Raw genomic sequence first — 20302 nt, 5'->3', positions numbered from 1 at the left:
AGCAAGCCGGGCCGAAGAGGCTGAAATGCCAGAAACCGGTCCCCGGTAGCTTGTTTCCTTCCCAGTGTAAGAATTGGCTTTTGTAGTTTGGTTTGCCCTGTTCCCATCATGCACTGGGACAGGAACAGACTAATTTGCATACAGCCAGGTTCTGAAACTGGGATGGTGCAGTGAGCTAAAAAACGGTGTTGGATCTAGCCCTGATCTCTTGACTGGGTGAGAGTATTCTGTTTAATTCAGAGACTCTGTCCCTCACCACCCCTTGTTGTAAATATTTTTGTCCACCCTAAGCGTGGAAGGGTATACTCAGATGTGAGTCCCTTGCTCATTGCACCATCAGGATTCAAGCAAGCCGGGCCGAAGAGGCTGAAATGCCAGAAACCGGTCCCCGGTAGCTTGTTTCCTTCCCAGTGTAAGAATTGGCTTTTGTAGTTTGGTTTGCCCTGTTCCCATCATGCACTGGGACAGGAACAGACTAATTTGCATACAGCCAGGTTCTGAAACTGGGATGGTGCAGTGAGCTAAAAAACGGTGTTGGATCTAGCCCTGATCTCTTGACTGGGTGAGAGTATTCTGTTTAATTCAGAGACTCTGTCCCTCACCACCCCTTGTTGTAAATATTTTTGTCCACCCTAAGCGTGGAAGGGTATACTCAGATGTGAGTCCCTTGCTCATTGCACCATCAGGATTCAAGCAAGCCGGGCCGAAGAGGCTGAAATGCCAGAAACCGGTCCCCGGTAGCTTGTTTCCTTCCCAGTGTAAGAATTGGCTTTTGTAGTTTGGTTTGCCCTGTTCCCATCATGCACTGGGACAGGAACAGACTAATTTGCATACAGCCAGGTTCTGAAACTGGGATGGTGCAGTGAGCTAAAAAACGGTGTTGGATCTAGCCCTGATCTCTTGACTGGGTGAGAGTATTCTGTTTAATTCAGAGACTCTGTCCCTCACCACCCCTTGTTGTAAATATTTTTGTCCACCCTAAGCGTGGAAGGGTATACTCAGATGTGAGTCCCTTGCTCATTGCACCATCAGGATTCAAGCAAGCCGGGCCGAAGAGGCTGAAATGCCAGAAACCGGTCCCCGGTAGCTTGTTTCCTTCCCAGTGTAAGAATTGGCTTTTGTAGTTTGGTTTGCCCTGTTCCCATCATGCACTGGGACAGGAACAGACTAATTTGCATACAGCCAGGTTCTGAAACTGGGATGGTGCAGTGAGCTAAAAAACGGTGTTGGATCTAGCCCTGATCTCTTGACTGGGTGAGAGTATTCTGTTTAATTCAGAGACTCTGTCCCTCACCACCCCTTGTTGTAAATATTTTTGTCCACCCTAAGCGTGGAAGGGTATACTCAGATGTGAGTCCCTTGCTCATTGCACCATCAGGATTCAAGCAAGCCGGGCCGAAGAGGCTGAAATGCCAGAAACCGGTCCCCGGTAGCTTGTTTCCTTCCCAGTGTAAGAATTGGCTTTTGTAGTTTGGTTTGCCCTGTTCCCATCATGCACTGGGACAGGAACAGACTAATTTGCATACAGCCAGGTTCTGAAACTGGGATGGTGCAGTGAGCTAAAAAACGGTGTTGGATCTAGCCCTGATCTCTTGACTGGGTGAGAGTATTCTGTTTAATTCAGAGACTCTGTCCCTCACCACCCCTTGTTGTAAATGTTTTTGTCCACCCTAAGCGTGGAAGGGTATACTCAGATGTGAGTCCCTTGCTCATTGCACCATCAGGATTCAAGCAAGCCGGGCCGAAGAGGCTGAAATGCCAGAAACCGGTCCCCGGTAGCTTGTTTCCTTCCCAGTGTAAGAATTGGCTTTTGTAGTTTGGTTTGCCCTGTTCCCATCATGCACTGGGACAGGAACAGACTAATTTGCATACAGCCAGGTTCTGAAACTGGGATGGTGCAGTGAGCTAAAAAACGGTGTTGGATCTAGCCCTGATCTCTTGACTGGGTGAGAGTATTCTGTTTAATTCAGAGACTCTGTCCCTCACCACCCCTTGTTGTAAATATTTTTGTCCACCCTAAGCGTGGAAGGGTATACTCAGATGTGAGTCCCTTGCTCATTGCACCATCAGGATTCAAGCAAGCCGGGCCGAAGAGGCTGAAATGCCAGAAACCGGTCCCCGGTAGCTTGTTTCCTTCCCAGTGTAAGAATTGGCTTTTGTAGTTTGGTTTGCCCTGTTCCCATCATGCACTGGGACAGGAACAGACTAATTTGCATACAGCCAGGTTCTGAAACTGGGATGGTGCAGTGAGCTAAAAAACGGTGTTGGATCTAGCCCTGATCTCTTGACTGGGTGAGAGTATTCTGTTTAATTCAGAGACTCTGTCCCTCACCACCCCTTGTTGTAAATATTTTTGTCCACCCTAAGCGTGGAAGGGTATACTCAGATGTGAGTCCCTTGCTCATTGCACCATCAGGATTCAAGCAAGCCGGGCCGAAGAGGCTGAAATGCCAGAAACCGGTCCCCGGTAGCTTGTTTCCTTCCCAGTGTAAGAATTGGCTTTTGTAGTTTGGTTTGCCCTGTTCCCATCATGCACTGGGACAGGAACAGACTAATTTGCATACAGCCAGGTTCTGAAACTGGGATGGTGCAGTGAGCTAAAAAACGGTGTTGGATCTAGCCCTGATCTCTTGACTGGGTGAGAGTATTCTGTTTAATTCAGAGACTCTGTCCCTCACCACCCCTTGTTGTAAATATTTTTGTCCACCCTAAGCGTGGAAGGGTATACTCAGATGTGAGTCCCTTGCTCATTGCACCATCAGGATTCAAGCAAGCCGGGCCGAAGAGGCTGAAATGCCAGAAACCGGTCCCCGGTAGCTTGTTTCCTTCCCAGTGTAAGAATTGGCTTTTGTAGTTTGGTTTGCCCTGTTCCCATCATGCACTGGGACAGGAACAGACTAATTTGCATACAGCCAGGTTCTGAAACTGGGATGGTGCAGTGAGCTAAAAAACGGTGTTGGATCTAGCCCTGATCTCTTGACTGGGTGAGAGTATTCTGTTTAATTCAGAGACTCTGTCCCTCACCACCCCTTGTTGTAAATATTTTTGTCCACCCTAAGCGTGGAAGGGTATACTCAGATGTGAGTCCCTTGCTCATTGCACCATCAGGATTCAAGCAAGCCGGGCCGAAGAGGCTGAAATGCCAGAAACCGGTCCCCGGTAGCTTGTTTCCTTCCCAGTGTAAGAATTGGCTTTTGTAGTTTGGTTTGCCCTGTTCCCATCATGCACTGGGACAGGAACAGACTAATTTGCATACAGCCAGGTTCTGAAACTGGGATGGTGCAGTGAGCTAAAAAACGGTGTTGGATCTAGCCCTGATCTCTTGACTGGGTGAGAGTATTCTGTTTAATTCAGAGACTCTGTCCCTCACCACCCCTTGTTGTAAATGCGTTATTATAGGCCAGCTCCGCCATCCATAACAGGTCCACCCAAGACTCATGAGCTTCCTTGGAATAGCATCTCAGATATTTCTTTAACGTTTGATTCAAACGCTCAGTCTGCCCATCGGTCTGTGGGTGGAAACTGGTAGATAAATTGGACTCTATTTTCAGGGCCCTACACCACATGCGCCAAAAACGTGCAATAAACTGTGGCCCTCTGTCGGACACGATCACCCTAGGTATTCCATGTAACCTGACCACATTACTAGCTAGCAACTGAGCCGTTTGACTGGCATTAGGGAGGGCCTTACAAGGGATAAAGTGTCCCATCTTGGTGAGGCTATCTATTACTACCAACACGGCTGATGAGCCCTTATCCATTGGTAGACCTGACACAAAATCCAAACTGATATGCTGCCATGGTTGACTGGGTGTAGGCATGGGCATCAGTTTCCCTGCTTTTTTGGTCGTCATGCCCTTGGCTCTAGCACACACCTCACAACGGGCCACCCACTCAGTAACATCCTTGCTCAGGGTTGCCCACCAGAAGTGCCTTTTGACTGTATCGAGAGTTTTCCGTATACCAGGGTGTCCTAACAGTTCCCCTTCATGACACCAGCCAATGGCTCTCTGTTGCAACGGAATAGTGGGTAAATACAACTTGCCCTGAAAGAACGGCAACCCGTCTCTCAATTTGCAATCTAGTCTGTCATGCGCCCATGACCCCCATCCACCCGGATACTGATGTTTCCTCACCTCGTCCAGAAAGGATTCTGCCCTCACCACACACAAAACCTTCCCTGATGGAATAATTGCCTGTTTCTCGTCCACACACTCCACTGGCATTGTTTGTCTGGATAAGGCATCTGCCTTCCTATTCTCAGACCCCGGGCGGAAAGTGACCACAAAATTAAACTCTGCAAAAAAGAGCGTCCATCTCATCTGTCTTGCTGTCAAGTGCCTAGCAGAAGACATAAACTGTAAATTTCTATGGTCTGTGTACACAGTTATGGTGTGCAGGGCCCCCCATAGATAGTGCCTCCGTTCCTGAAAAGCTCTCTTAATCGAAAGCAATTCCTTTTCAGCTATGGTGTAATTGAGTTCAGCCGAACTCAATTTCTTTGACAGGAAGGCCACTGGGTGCAACTGACCTGTACTACTGTCCCTCTGAGATAGTACTGCCCCGATTGCTTCATCCGAAGCGTCCGCCTCAACCACAAAAGGATGTTCTAAATTGGGATGTGACAGCACCGGGGCAGAAATGAAGGAAGTTTTAAGAGTTTGGAATGACTCCCCTGCAGCAGTTGTCCACTCGAAAGGAACCCCTTTCTTCAATAGGTTTGTAATGGGTACGGCCAGCAAGGAAAAATGCAAAATGAAGCGTCGGTAGTAGTTAGCGAAGCCCAGAAAACTCTGGACTTCCTTCACATTCTTCGGTACCGGCCAGTCTCTCACTGCTTCCACCTTGCGCTCAGACATTTGCAACCCCGAGGGGCTGATCATCACCCCCAGAAACTCCACACTGTACACCCCAAACTCACATTTACTGAGTTTAACGAAGAGACGATGTTCTCTCAGTTTCTTCAGTACCTTACTGACATGTTCTACATGGCCACCCTCATCCATGGAGTACACCAGAATGTCGTCGATGTATACCACAACGAATAAGTCAATGAACTCCTTCAATACATCGTTGATCAGAAACTGAAAAGCCGCGGGGGCATTACACAGCCCAAAGGGCATAACCAGATATTCATACAGGCCATACCGCGTCTTGAAAGCCGTCTTCCACTCATCCCCCTCACGCACCCTGACCAAGTGATAGGCTCCTCGCAAAAGCGAGGAATTGTATCATCCATGCATCGCTGACCTCGCGCTGCCGGGGAAGTGATCAGGAAGCGCCGTACTCGCGCTACGGGGATAATAATAGACTTCAGTTCCCCAGGGCTTAGCTAATCCTAGCTAACGCGCTAAAGTCTAAACCAGAACAAAAATCCTCCTTTCAAGGATACCAAGCTCGCGCTCCTCTCTGGCTCTCCCAACTAAGTTGAAAGACAAAATCACGAACACAGTGCAGAGGGGCCGCCCTGCTTATATAATGCCCCGCCTCCACACTAGAGTTCTGGGAGATGTAGTTCCTATATTGGGTGGCGCAGCTTGATTATCCTGACAATGCATTAGTTCCGTTTAATGGACAGACAGTACCATGGGAATGCGTACGGTGGTCCGTTGGCCTCACTATCGAAGCTCTGTGGGGGACGCCATTTTGTCTTGATCGGCTCGGCAAAAGTCCGCGCACTTTTACTCCGTTTTTAGTCTTTTCCTGGCATTACACAGCCATATAAGTGCCTTATCCGCATTAGGTGGTCTATTGTGAGAGTATGAGGCAGAGTCCTGAAGTGTAAACGTCTGAGAGCCGAGATTGCATCAACATCTTGGGAGCAGGCGCCATCTTACCCCTCTAGCGCAGTCACAGTTGCGGCACATTCAGGGGATATTACAAGACTCCGATCCACAATTCCGCCATTTAAGAGTCACCCTCAGCAGCACGACATGTTCCGATTGCACCACATGTCGTTTGTTGGTGTGTTAGGTCGCTGATGTAGATGCAATTCCCGCTGTTAAGCGTCCGTCCGGCGGAGCTGGCGCTTCAGTCAGCCATCCCACAGTGCGCCCTCTAGCGCCCCCTATGTTTGCAAGTTAATTACAAAACATATGGTGTCAGCGCTCACGCCCGCAAGGGAATAGCCACACGTGCACGCCTTGCCATTGAAGGCAATGGAACACGTGCACTGTTGTGGCTTAAAAAGGGGACCAATGGCATTAGGTCTCCTCCTATGCAGCGCACGCCGCGTAGGCCGAGAACTAAAAAAGGGCCAATCTCTGGGGTATGGTATCTCTGGGGCCAAAGTAGGGCCACAAGCCCATCTCCTTTAATTCATGATGCAGTGCGGTAGATGGGCTCCCTGGAGCCATGTAATCGCTCCCCTAAAACAAAAATGTGCGGGCCCACCCAGGAAAGGGGTTAAAATTGAAAAGGGTGGGGATTGGGAGCTCGTCCATTTTTGTGGACCAGACATCATGATGTCCAGTGAAAAAGAAAAAAAATCTATTTTCATATTGTATAACTTAAATGCACAAAATAAAAAACATAGGGGCTGATTACAATGGCAGTGAAACTGCTACTGGCAGGCGGCCGGTGGCAGGTTCACCTCCATTGTAAGGCCATGGTGGTGGGTGGAAAGCCCATCCGCCATGGGTCCGATAGAGGCAATTGGTACGATTGTCTGTTGGACCGCGCTGCATCCACAGAATGGTGGCGGTGCCTAGCAGGCACCTTCTGCCAGATCAGGATGTTGGATCCCTGCCAGCATTTCCATGGCGGTTCAACCGCCATGGAAAGGCTGTCAGGGGTGTACTTTGGTGGCCCGTGTGCAGGGGCAGTTGGTGTGGGCACTTTGGGGGCAGGTGCCCCCCTACATTTCCCTGCACCATATGGCAGGCACTGCGTCATGCCTGCCACGTAGTGCAGGGAAATGTAAACAGTGCATTTTTAACATTGTGGTGGGTGCTACAGCTAGTAGTACCCGCTACATTGTTAAATATACCAGATGCTACCACCACTGTGGCGGTCACATCGTAATACCCCCCTCTGGGGCCGCAGCCTTGCAGGCGGGCGGATCCACTCTCCAACACTATGGCAGACAGATTGAAATCTGTCCACGGTCGTAATGACCCCCATAATGTTGAAAGGTTAGGATAGGTATTTGCAGCACTTTGTTACACTACCGTGAGTGTTTGACAAAGGCATCTATACAGGTTATCTAATGGTACCTCTGCACCAAAATCTGTGGCGGTTGTTCCTGCCAATGCCTTTATGAGTGACCACCTTCTAGGTGGTTGTTTATAAATTTAGAGGATGGAGTAGTCTTAGCCTGGCAGATGTAAATTCCTCTGCCAGATCAATGGTGACTACTCCGTCCCAAAGAATTAAGACAGGCCCTGAATCTCTTAAAAATGTTGAGTTAATAAGTTATTACATTTCAATCTCTACATCAGGGGTCTTCAAACTGTGGGGCCTGACCCCCAGGGAGGTCGTGAAGTGAAAGAAAGGGGGTCGCACATTCCTGGCCACACTTCTACCTATTAATATTATTTCCATTAGTCATGTGTGATTCCTTAAGTCAATCATAGCTTTTTAGCCAGTAGTACATGCTGATGCCTGCAGAGTCAGCAGTTGATAATATGTCACATTTCTTACGGGTCTCTTGGCTACTCTGTAAAAATAAAATAAATAAAAGTTTCAGTTTGTGATTTTCTACCTTTTTTTGTTGGCGACAGTGAAAGGTTATTCAGTGAAAGAGAAAGGGCGGGGATTGCATTTCAAGCACTTTTATTATTTGGCCCCTGCCTATTAGAATCATTTGCCCTTCTATATTCGCACCTGCAAAGACTACGCCAAATTCACAAAATTACTAAAGACGTACTTATTCTAAAGTTGCTCTTTGGTCCTGCTGATAGTGTTTACCCGCAGCGCCGAGATACCCCTTTGGGGTGAATCAGGCGTGATATAAAGTTAAAAAAACATAACAGATGTTAGCATCCCAGTGCTAATGGGCAAACATTCACATCCTTCTAAAGCAGGGGTCTTCAAACTGTGGGGCCCGACCGCTGGGGGGGGGGGGGGGGTGAATTGATAGAAAGGGGGTCGCACATTCCTGGTCACACTTCTGCCTATTAATATTATTTCCATTAGTAGTGCGCTACTGTTACAAAAAGGTGTCCTGGACTAATAACCATCGATCTGTTGCCTGAAATGGCAAATGAGAAACACACAGCACGGGAAGGAGAACCAGCCAAATGGGGTAACCTACAGGGCGTAGAGCCAGGTTTTTATTGGTTTCTAAAGGATAATAGATTCTTGGTGGAGCGAAGCAAAGGAGGGTGCAAGTTTCATAACTGTGCGTCCTGCACCAAAATAGTGAGGGCGACTATTCATGCATTCCTGATTTAGGGAACAATAAGCAGATTGGCACAGGCGGTGAGGAGAGATGAGAGGGTGAAAGTAGATGGCATGAGAGAGGACAGCAAGGGAGCCAGAGAATTTGATTTAAGAGGTCAGGGATTAGGAGAAATATGTAGCGCTGAAGGAAGTGGTGAAAGAAATAGGCTTGCAAAATGAGAGAGGGATCCGGGCTTGGAAGAGGAGAGAGGAATGGAAGCGAGGGGGTGAGAGGAAAGAGGCGTGGGTAAACTGCTTAACTCTGCATAACTGGGCCAGGTTTTTTGGGGGACCCCTGCTGCTTCAAGCCAGGGTCAGGTGAGCTTTTAATGTGGCAAAGTGTATTCCTCCGGAGTGGAAGGCCCTTCAAAAAGGTTGACTAGACATCTTTTTGTTGTTTATTGCTGCATTTTCGTTATAAACTGGTACTGTTGAGGTGAAATATTTCCTCGGTGTTACTGTGTGTAAACAATTTTAAAATAATGAAGCAATACTATCCCAAAATATGCAGCATCAGATAGCATTATTTATATTTTCTTACCATACAATTTAGTCGAACCTGCCGTATTATTTGGTCCTCACCTGCCTCATAATTTCAGTAGTAATTTTTTAGAATTTATTTGTCAGGATGGGGGTCCTTACGCCTTCAAATTTTGACTGGGGGGTCTCGGCATCCAAAATTTTGAAGACCTCTGCTCTACATCATGTAGGTAAATCTAATATCACAAGGGTAAATATCACAGCGATGGAGCTATATTAAAAAAGTGCCCTTGATTTGTAGATTTTACTTCTATGTATGAATTAATCAGTTTTATCACTCATATAGCAAAATAATGGACATGTCCTATTTATATACAGGTTCAATCTTTATCAGAAGTGGCTGGTGGATTTTGGAAAAGGTACGGCCCCGTGAAGTCCAAAAGCACTCTCCATCAACTGGCCTCGGTCCATGCCAACCGCTTCGCACGGCTTTCACATAGCACACGCACATACACTTAAAACGTACCTGGGCCAGGCCCAAGATCGGAAATCTTGGGCCTGGCCCAGGTACGTTTTTGGATTTAACAGCCTGAGTCTGTGTTTGTCTGTGTGCTGGGGAGTGCATGTGTATGTATGTCTGTGTGACTGTCTTTGTGTGCTGACCTGCAACTGTGTGTGTATGTACGTTTCTTTGAATACCTGAGCGTGTGTTTAAGTGTAAATTGATTACACTTAAACACACGCTCAGGTATTCAAAGAAACGTACATACACACACAGTTGCAGGTCAGCACACAAAGACAGTCACACAGACATACATACACATGCACTCCCCAGCACACAGACAAACACAGACTCAGGCTGTTAAATCCAAAAACGTACCTGGGCCAGGCCCAAGATTTCCGATTCCCCCATCCGGCTGCAACATATCAGAGGCAGGCTCACAAGCTTCCATCCAATCAGAAGTAAGATTAGGGTTGAAGGTATTGCGGAAGACCTTTCTTCTGTTTTCCAGCTTTTGATAGTGTAACATGGTGTGTGATTGACAATCCACGAAGCTCTATTATCTGACATGCTGCACTGCATGACGCTAGTGCAGCATGTCAGATGTGTATTGTGTCTGTGTGAGGCCGAGCTGTAATAGTCCCCGCCTGACACCTGCGCAATACAGCTAGCAGAGCTCTTTTCTGTTGGCCAGGTAATATTACAGCTTTTACATGCAAACAAACAATTCGCAACATTGTTTGCTTTCTTTTAAAAGCTGTTACATGCTGAGCAATAGTGGCAGAGCGAGGCAGTGGGTCTACGCCATGGCGCCCACTAGGAGGTTCATATACAGATATGCACCCACTTGGCAAAAGTTATTTCCTCTTGTTCTGGGCCTTACTTACAAGAAGTCAAGACAAGTCATTCCATGCTGAACAAGATGAAAGAAATCTATCTTGTGCTCATCTGATTTTCGAAGGCAAGTCACACATAGGAATTTGAAAGACATATGTGGCAGGTTGAGGGGTAATGTGCTCCCTAAGCTGCTCGTGTCACCTCAGCTGGGCAGCTCTACTTGACGTCTGTGGATATCTGCGACACGTTAGTCAAAATTGGTTTGGCTCATCTCTCAGTCACAACATGTATCCAGTGCATGCTAATGTAATCAGACTGAGTGACGCCCTGCGTCTGGAAAGAGTGAATTCATATCACTGTTGAACAATGTGAATTAAAAAACAAGCAAGGTCAGGTATAAAGAATCATTTCAATGAGAAGAGAAGCAATGTCCTGCTTTTCAGTGTTTGCACCTGATTTCAAATTCCTTGTACTTACAGTACTTCCTTCTTCCAGGGGTTTCTGACTTACCTGGAGCGTTTGTACAGGAAAAACTGTGGGGCGGAAGCAAAACAGTTTCCGGTTGTTATTCTCTATTTGCTGATGGGAAATAGGTTCCAAAAACGTTATTTGAATCGCATGTTTTTATCCCCAATGGGATCGTGCAGCTCTGAATGAGACCTCAATAGTTCTCAACAGCACATTTGAAAAACCTTCAACACTGTTGTTTCCCTTACAGTAAAATGGGCAACTTTCCAATTGAATGTATAATAACGTCATGCAGGCCTACTAACTCATTTGATGATTGAGCTGAACTTGTGGTTTCCAGGCAAGGACTGGCCGTTGCAGGCAAGGGACAATCCCCCGGTGGGCCGCCAGGGTGGGGGCCGGTATTGGGCCACTGAGGGGCGTTTTTTGTTACAGGGCCGTTTTTGCAGCGTTGCTGCAAAAACGGCCCTGTTACAAAATCTGCCGAAAATCGGCCCTGGCAAAGAGCGTGGTCGCACCCCCAACCCCCCTGTGGGGGCGGCCGAGCACTTTCGTAGGGCCGGTTTTGGTTCCCGGTCCATTTATGTCTCACACACTCCTGCTTTCGGCTCGCTCCAGTTTAGCTGTGGAGATAAAATGGAGTCCAAGCAGCTCTTTATTGGAGAAGCGGTTGCAGGTGGGGCCCACCTGAACTTATCTTTGGGGATCAACACTTATTGTTCCTCACCAGACCACTGGTGCTGGATCCATTTTCAGAGTAGGGTTGGTGTCATCAATGTTTCATCATTGAAATCATAAGGATTATGAACAATCCAAGCATCAAACGAATAACAAGTGGCACACATGACCCACAGCCTTACAGCAGGGGTGTGGTCAGGGAGGAGTATGTAGCTGGTGTTGCATTTAGAAGCACACTGCCACAAACAGGCTACTAAAGCATGGTGTTGTAGCAAACTGTCATTTACATTTAAATGGCCACTACAGTTTTACTGTTAGACCTTTGTAGCACACAAATGATAATGTGTGGAAATTGGGTTTCAGTGCATATTTGTCATTTGCGCATCACCAAGTAAAGTGTCTTGGTTTGTTTTGGTCCTATTCAAATCTTTGTTTCCATCACAATTCAGAATGAAAAAATAGCACTTCATTTGTCCTTACTTAACTGTTTATTTATTTTGAAATATTTGTACAGTTCATTTAAAGAGGTTTTAAATGTTGCTGTGTTGGAAGAGAACAGCCTTTCCTTTCACACTAGCAAGAATATAACTATTTCACTTTACAAAATCATCACAATCTGCAATGTTAATGTTATGTTATGTTAAATAAACTTATTGAGCGCAACTAACACCTTTAGGTTTCTTGGCGCTTTACTGAGGGAGCAGGGAAGAGAAACGTGAGATAGCAGCTAATTGTAAGACTCAGTGAAGAGGAAGGTTTTAAGGGAGGATCTGAACCTGGAGTAAGGAGAAGACAACCTAAGAGGGAGGGGTAGGGAATTCCAAAAGGACGGGGCTAAAAATGAAAACCTAAGGCCGCCATGTTTCTTCCTCTTGAATCTGGGAACTGATAACAAGGTCATCTGAGATGACCGAAGGGTACGAGGAGGAACATACGGGTGAAGAAGGGAAGAAATAAAAAGGGGGCTGTGACCTGCAAGAGATTTGGAGATAATGCAGCCAAGCTTGAATTTGCAGCGGGCAGATACCGGAAGCCAATGGAGACTTTTTAAAAGGGGGCGAACATGTTGATCTCTGGGTTGGTGATAAATCAGGCGGGCGGCCTGATTTTGGATCAGCTGAAGTCTCCTGAGTTGATAAGCAGGAATGCCTACATATAGTGCATTTGCGTAGTCAAGCCTAGACATGACTAACGCAAGCAGGGCCAAAATGAGGGCCTCAGGAGTGAGTAGGCGAGAGATTTTACGTATTTTCCTGAGTTGGAAGTGGCTTGAGGATACTACAGCGCTTATCTGGGGCGTCATAGAGAGGTCACTGCTAATGACGACTCCCAGACTTTTGGCTGAATTAACAGGGCAGGGAGGACTGCCGAGGCGTGCAGGCCAGAAAGAGGGGTGCCAGGGATTGGAGGGTCCCCCGACAAGAACCAGCTCGGTCTTGTCGGGGTTGAGCTTCAGGTGGTTTGAGCTCATCCAATTGCTGATGAAGCAGAGCGTGTTTTGGAAAGTGGTGATAGATTCATCAGAGGAGTCGATAGTAAAAACCAGTTGGATGTCATCCGCGTAATTGAACGCAGTGACATTAAACCTACGGAGGGAACGTATTAACGGGGCCAGATACAAATTAAAAAGGAGGGGGGATAAGGAAGAGCCCTGTGGGACACCGCAGGTCAGCTCGACCTGAATAGCGGAGAACTGGGACAGCCTGACTGCTTGTTGGCGTTGAGTCAAGAAAGACCGAACCCAGTCAAGAGCGGTGCCCTGGATGCCAGCCTCTCTGACACGGTCGACCAAGATATCATGGTCGACCGTGTCAAAGGCGGCCGACAGGTCCAGGAGGACTAGGGCCTGACAGGTGTTAGCGTCGGCCCCCCTGCGCAATTCCTCCATCACAGAAAGGATAACTGCTTCTGAGGAGTGCGCAGGTCTAAACCCAGCCTGCTGGGGGTCCAAGACACACGAGTCTTCCACAAAGGTGCTGAGAATTTGAGTGACATGCGACTCCAAAACTTTACTGAGGAAAGGGAGGAGGGAAATTGGGCGATAGTTGCTCATGATGGAAGGGTCTGCCGAAGGTTTTTTCAAAATGGCAATCACCTCTGCCTGTTTGAAGGATCCAGGAACCTCCCCAGTAGTCAGAGAGTTGTTTAAGAGGGCTAGGGGGGGTTCAGGACAGGAAGTGAAAGCTTCCCGAAGGGCCGAGGGGGGTAGCAATCGCTAGGGGAGCCAGAGGAGACTTTATGCAGAAGTGAAAGAAAATTGACCTTTGAGATAAGGGGAATCTGGGTTTAAGGTGTGAGTGTTGGAGTGACAGGGAGCACTGGGCGGAGGGGGGACAAGTGAGGCTTGGGTAGAGATGCTGGGTTTAATCTTGATAATTTTGTCCACAAAAAATTGCAATAAAATAAAGAAACGCAAACATCAGTTTCAAGAGCTAGATTGACTTCTTCCAATTAAATTGTGAGTTAATGGGGCGGGGGGGGGGGGGGGGGTTGCAACCACACTTATTTATTTCGTAACGAGGGTCACATCTATATTATCTGGGTTCAAGATTCTACCAAAATGGGTTAACCAGTCTGCTTGCTGGACATGAGACTCAATCATGGTAGTGGTTATATTCCTGAGAAATGGCTGGTTTACCGTTCTCCAAAATCGGTTACTATCCTTACATTCCGCTGCCTGCTTTAGATCTTCCCATGCCCTTTGAATCAAATGGGCCTTTCTTTTCTTTAGTGTTTGTTTATATATGTTTCACAAATATTAAACTTCTCTATTTCTTGGGGATGCCTGTAGTGATCTTCTTAGCTTCTTAATCAATCAATAAATTTATTAAGCACGCTACTCACCCGGAAGGGTCTCAAGGCGCTGACGGGGGATGTGATGAGTTCCGGTTCAAACAGCCATGTCTTGAGGAGTTTTCTGAAGGTCAGGAGGTCCTGGGTCTTGCATATTTTGGTGAGGAGGGAGTTCCAGGTCTTGGAGGCAAGGTAGGAGAAGGATCTCCCTCCGGAGGTGGTGCAACGGATGCGGGGGACTGTGGCGAGGGTGAGGTCAGCCGAACGGAGGAGACGAGTGGGTGTGTGGAAGTTCACTCTTTTGTTGAGGTAGACTGGTCCAGTTTTGTGGAAGGATTTGTGGGTGTGAATGAGTATGTTGAAGGAGATCCTTTTGCTGATGGGTAGCCAGTGAAGGAGTCTGAGGTGGGCGAAGATATGTTCATGGCGTGGGAGGTTGAGGATGAGCCGGGCGGCTGCGTTCTGGATCTGCTGGAATTTCTGTTGGCGCTTGACTGTGGTGCCAGCGTACAGGGCATTTCCGTAGTCTAGTTTGCTGCTGATGAGTGCATGGGTGACGGTTTTCCTGGTTTCTATGGGGATCCATTTAAAGGTCTTACGTAGCATGTGGAGGGTGTTGAAACATGAGGAAGTTATAGAGTTGATTTGCTGGGTCATGGAGAGAGAGGAGTCTAGGATGAGGCCGAGGTTGCGTGCGTGGGTGGATGGTGATAGGGGTGTTCTTAGGGCGGTGACCCACCAGGAGTCGGCCCATACTGTCCTGTTGGGTCCGAAGATGATGATTTCGGTTTTGTTGGAGTTGAGTTTGAGGTGGCTTGCTGTCATCCAGTTGGCAGTGGCGAGGAGTCCGGCGTGGAGGTTTGTCTTGGCGGTTGTGGGGTTCCTGGTGAGGGAGATGACGAGCTGGGTGTCATTTGAGTAGGATATGATGGTGATTCCGTGTGGGCGGAGGATGTTGGCTAGTGGGGCCATGTAAATGTTGAAGAGGGTGGGGCTGAGGGAGGATCCTTGGGGGACCCCACAGAAGAGCTTGGTTGCTGGGGACTGGAACGGGGGGAGGCGAACTTTCTGGGTTCTTTCGGCGAGGAAGGAGGTGAGCCAGTCCAGGGCCTTGTGTCGGATACCTGCGTTGAAGAGGCGTGTTCGGAGGATTTGGTGGCAGACAGTGTCGAAGGCTGCGGAGAGGTCCAGGAGGAGGAGTGCGACGGTCTCGCCTTTGTCAACTCTGGTTCTGATGTCGTCAGCTTCTGGTTGGCATGTGAACATTCGTTAATTTTTCTGATATATTGTTGAACCACATTGTTGCACTTCCTTTCGTCTCTCCTGTCGTCTCCTCCCGCATCCTTCCTCTATCTATGTCTCTCCTTCTCTCCCCTCTCAATGTATTGAGACTGAACTATTTTGTCTGATGCCCGATGGAGCTACCTGGTTTAGCTATAGGGGAGATGGGCCGTGGATTCTATCCTTGGTCGTCACCGACCTAGTCAGTCTCTAGACAGACTTCCTTTCGTCTCTATGGTTGTCTCTTCCCTTATCTTCACTTTCTCACCTCCACTACCCCCCACTACTTTTCTCTCTCCATTCTCTCCTCTCCCAATGTATTGCTGATTGTTTGATGTAATGTGTAACTGTTGTTCTTTTTTTGTTATATTGTTGAACCACATTGTTGCACTTCCTTTCGTCTCTCCTGTCGTCTCCTCCCGCATCCTTCCTCTATCTATGTCTCTCCTTCTTTCTCCTCTCAATGTATTGAGACTGAACTATTTTGTCTGATGCCCGATGGAGCTACCTGGTTTAGTTGTAGGGGAGATGGGCCGTGGATTCCCTCCTTGGTCATCACCTACCAAGTCGGTCTTTAGGCAGACTTTTTTTTCGTCTCTCCTTATTGTCTCTTCCCTTATCCTCCCTTTCTCACCTCCCCTCCCCCCCCACTACTTTTCTCTCTCCTTTCTCCCTTCTCCTAATTGTATTGCCTATTTTTTTTTATGTATTGTGTAATTGTTGAACTTTTTCTGTTACATTGTTGATTCTCATGTAAAGCCCTTTGATACCTTCGGATCTAGCCAGCACTATATAAAACTCTTTAAATAAATAAATAAATAAATAAACAATCTACCCCAGTGTATATGAATTATTGTTTTTGGTTCTAATTTTAAACTTGCTACTATTGCAGGTCTAAGTTTACAAACTGCCATTACTATTTTATGGGGACTTGTGTAATATATAGTAAAGGCGAGGAATTCCTCTTTATTATCTTTAATATTTTTTCCTAACAGGACTGTTTCATCAATGCCTTACCATGTTAGACTAATCCCATTAAAACCATAAACTACATTATACTCAGCTAACCGTTCTCCGCCTTTATGTTGCGTCTTGATGTTAAGAGTTAGCAGCAATGGCAAATAGTCACTAAAGGCACTTGGGGTTACTCTAAATGAAGCAAATGTAGCCATGATACTTTTAGATATTAAGATGTGATCAGTGGTTGAGAAATGCCCCCCTCCATAATAGGTCGGCAACAAGGCATTTCTCATTCATATATGTTGACTCATTAGTTCAAGATTGTATTTGTAGATCAATTCATTAAGGGTCTCCCCATATACATTGTTCAAAAAATGTGAATAACCATTTCCACAATCATCTGTATAGCCACCCACTTCATGATGTACCATTTCACATTTTGTAGCGCTAAAGTCTCAGACCCAGATATGCTTATAAGGTGCCATAATACTGCCAGTAAACAATTCAAGCTCTTTCTGTAAGGTAGTAATCACTACACTTTTCGTTATATCAAATATATAGTTATAGTGATAAATCAATATATACATTTTCTTAGCTAAGCTTTTGCTACCCCAAGGGTATGTCCGTTTACATATATCAGCACACATAGAAAGGCAGCGGCGCTGCAAAATGTGGAAAGATGCCTCGAAATATAAAACAATCTGAATTCAAGCAATAAACAAATGTTACAGCCGCCAGGCACAACACCAACAGCACTGTCCTTTCATCCATCCATGCACAAAATAATTCTAGAGTTATTCCTCAAATACCTCTTCCAACCTTTATTTAACAATGAAAGGAGGTACCTAAAACTTGAGCCTCCTAATGCCATAACCCAGAAAAATACGGTTCAGTGTTGTCCATGTGTCCAAGTTAGAGTTAAGTATACAGATTATGTACGAGATAAGTCTGTGTTTCTTGACATTTCTATGGCCCAGCATGTTAAGCCAGTTGTGTATTCTATTTTGTGGGGAGTGACCATTGCCAGTTTTGTAGGGTTTTATATTGCATAAATGTAGATCTTACAAGCATGTGGTTTATAACTTTTAAGCATACAGCTTGTGTCACCTAGAATTCAGATACCCAGATAGATTTGGTGAAAATGTGTTTGGTTGAGGTGGACTACAATTTTGAGAAATCTTTCTATGGTTTCTCAATCCAGATGTGAAGCTATTAGCGAGAGCGAGCCCCTATATCTACTTTTAGAGGTCTTCATTGCCTTCTCAATATATTCCCATATTTAGATAGGGTTCCAGCTATGTGTTAATTATACTTAGCCATCAGATCCTGAAAGTAAATTACATAAAGGTATCCAACATATGCATTTGCTATAAGCTCGGGGTGCATCAAGTGTGATGTTTGTCCCTTGGTTCCAGCTCTGTTGTTGCCTGCCCTAAGGGTGAGTCTTGTAAATCCACTTTCATCCGTACCTTAATTTATTTCAAAATGCTGGCAAATGCTATGTTTCGAATTCTGGACATGTTGCTCGATATTGGATGATGTATGTCTACCCATGCTGAAATTGTTGTTATAACTATACAGCTTGAGTTTAGGGATGATAGCGTTCCATTTGAAATGTCTGCATCTTGATCATCTGCTCCGTTTCCAAGAGTGAGAACTGTAACTTACCCCAGTGTTCGATATTGAAACGTTTGTTTTCCCTTACAGGTGGATATTTTCTTGTGCTCTACATTTAACCTATATTTCAGTTTCACTTTTAGGTATTTCATACCCTTCTGCATCCAAAGGAAGTGTTGTAGATCCTAATCCACTTGAAACTTAAAATTATTGATGGGCAGAGTCTGGTATTACCTTCCAGTTTAATTTATATCCTGAGAATTTAGGGAAAAGTCCCATGGATTACATCTGTGCTGAAATGGCATTGCTTCTATTCTATTCTTCATCACAACACAATCAGTGTATGATATACAATAGACTTGGGCGAGGACGTGGAGAAAATACAGACAAGCACCATTTTGACCGTTTTCTTTACAAAAGGCATCAGTGGTGAAAATGGTTAATGCTGGTTTTCAGGAATCACAGACTTCCATGTATGGCACATCACTAGGTACAGTTTCTCAGACCGAAAAGGTAGCTCCATTGAAATCCTCTTTTTCGTACGTTTGTGCTTTATTAGTCATTTTTGCTATAACTGCAATTTTTAATAGGTGACAAGAATATGGCAAGATACTATCCCGAGTCTGGCATCTGTATATTGTATTGTCTAGAGGCTCTTCAGAGTCTCTTCAGGAATTGGGTGCTGTATTGAACAGGGTGGGGCTGAGGGGTGAACCTTGAGGGACTCTGAAGGTGGTGCTCTTGGGTTCAAACTGAAGGGTGGTATTTGGATTCTCTGCTTTCATCCTATAAGGAAGGCTGTCATCCATTTGAGGGCATCTCCATGGATCCTGATGTGGTGGAGTCCCTTGATGAGTGTGTGGTGGAATACAGTATTGAAAGCTGCAGAGAAGGCTAGGATGATCAGGGCTGCTGTTTCCCCCCAATCAAGGAGGGTTCTGATGTCATCTTTGGTAGCAGTCAGTGCAGTCTCAGTGCTGTGGATGATGTGAAAACCAGAATGGGAGGTGTCCAGCAGGTTGAAGGTTAGCGAAAAACATACAAGAAGATCTGACAGGGGGATAACGTGCAATGAGGTCTACCTTATGCCTCTTTGCTGCCTAGAATTTTTTTCCTGTAATTCCACCCTTTTCCTTATGACTTCCAGATCAGTTTATGTGACCATCTAGACCCTTTGACAAATACAACATTAAGAAGGCCTCCCCTAGAGAACACTGAGTTACAAGAACCTATACAAATACGAAGGTAATCTTTACCACCAGGGCAACCCTTTAAGCCTTTTCTGAAAGCACACACACCAGATTCAGCCTAACCTTTACCCAATTTCTCCAAATTCCACATTAAGATTGTTCTGACCTTTCCACCAAATTCCTTGGATGTAGGTGCCTCCTAATAATTTTTTTGATAACACTATGTAACTTTGACTGATAATTAGGGTAGGGTGAATGTACTGCTCCCTATGTTTTCTACATCAGTTTCTTGAGCTTGTCTGATATGTAAGCACTACTGGTTAAATTTCATTCACCAATGCACAGACATAACAATCGTCAGTTTCTGTAATACTTCCCAGTTCACCTTTTTTAGAATTCATGATGGACCCCACCTTACACTGCAAAGTGAGAACAGTAGTCAGATTCTGGAGTTTAGTGTCTCATTCTCATGAGGATAAATCAACACCAGTCCTTTCTTTGTGGCTATATAGGGGAACTGGTGCTTTGGTGTTACCAGGGTGCCCTTTTAGACTCTCATATACAATAAAAGGCAAAGGCAACTCCATCATCTTTGCTTACCATACATAAGTCGGAAAACAATGTCCACTTCCTGAAACTGGTATATAGCATTATATTTATTGGGACCATTTACACTAAGGATAGGTGCGTCATGTTCTCGTTTGGACCACCTACGAAATCGAGTCACATTAAATTCAAAATCGAATTCATGTTGTAGTTAGAAACTTCCATCTACTGAATATCCTACAGAGAAATCATATTTAAGTCTTCACTTTAGTATACTAGTCTCAACAAATTTCACCATTTTCGTAGAAAGTTGACAGAACATATCCAGCACCCTAGAAAATATGGCATGGTACATGTATGTATATGAAATTAGAGATATTAATTCTTTGTAAGGAAATGCTTATAAGTGAAACCCTTTCAGTCCACAACTGTACACCAGTGAAACAAACAAGAACTGCTTTAAACGTAATCCCATCTTGAAATATTTCTTGTCATTCTGTGATATCTGCATAAGCATTACATGTGCTCCACATTATTAGCTTTTCACAAACATTGTCTAAGAACAGCC

The sequence above is a fragment of the Lissotriton vulgaris genome, chromosome 3_1, assembly GCF_964263255.1.
Source record: "Lissotriton vulgaris chromosome 3_1, aLisVul1.2, whole genome shotgun sequence".
NCBI lineage: Eukaryota > Metazoa > Chordata > Amphibia > Caudata > Salamandridae > Lissotriton > Lissotriton vulgaris.
The sequence above is the reverse complement of the archived record's forward strand: the minus strand, read 5'-3'. Positions refer to the sequence as shown.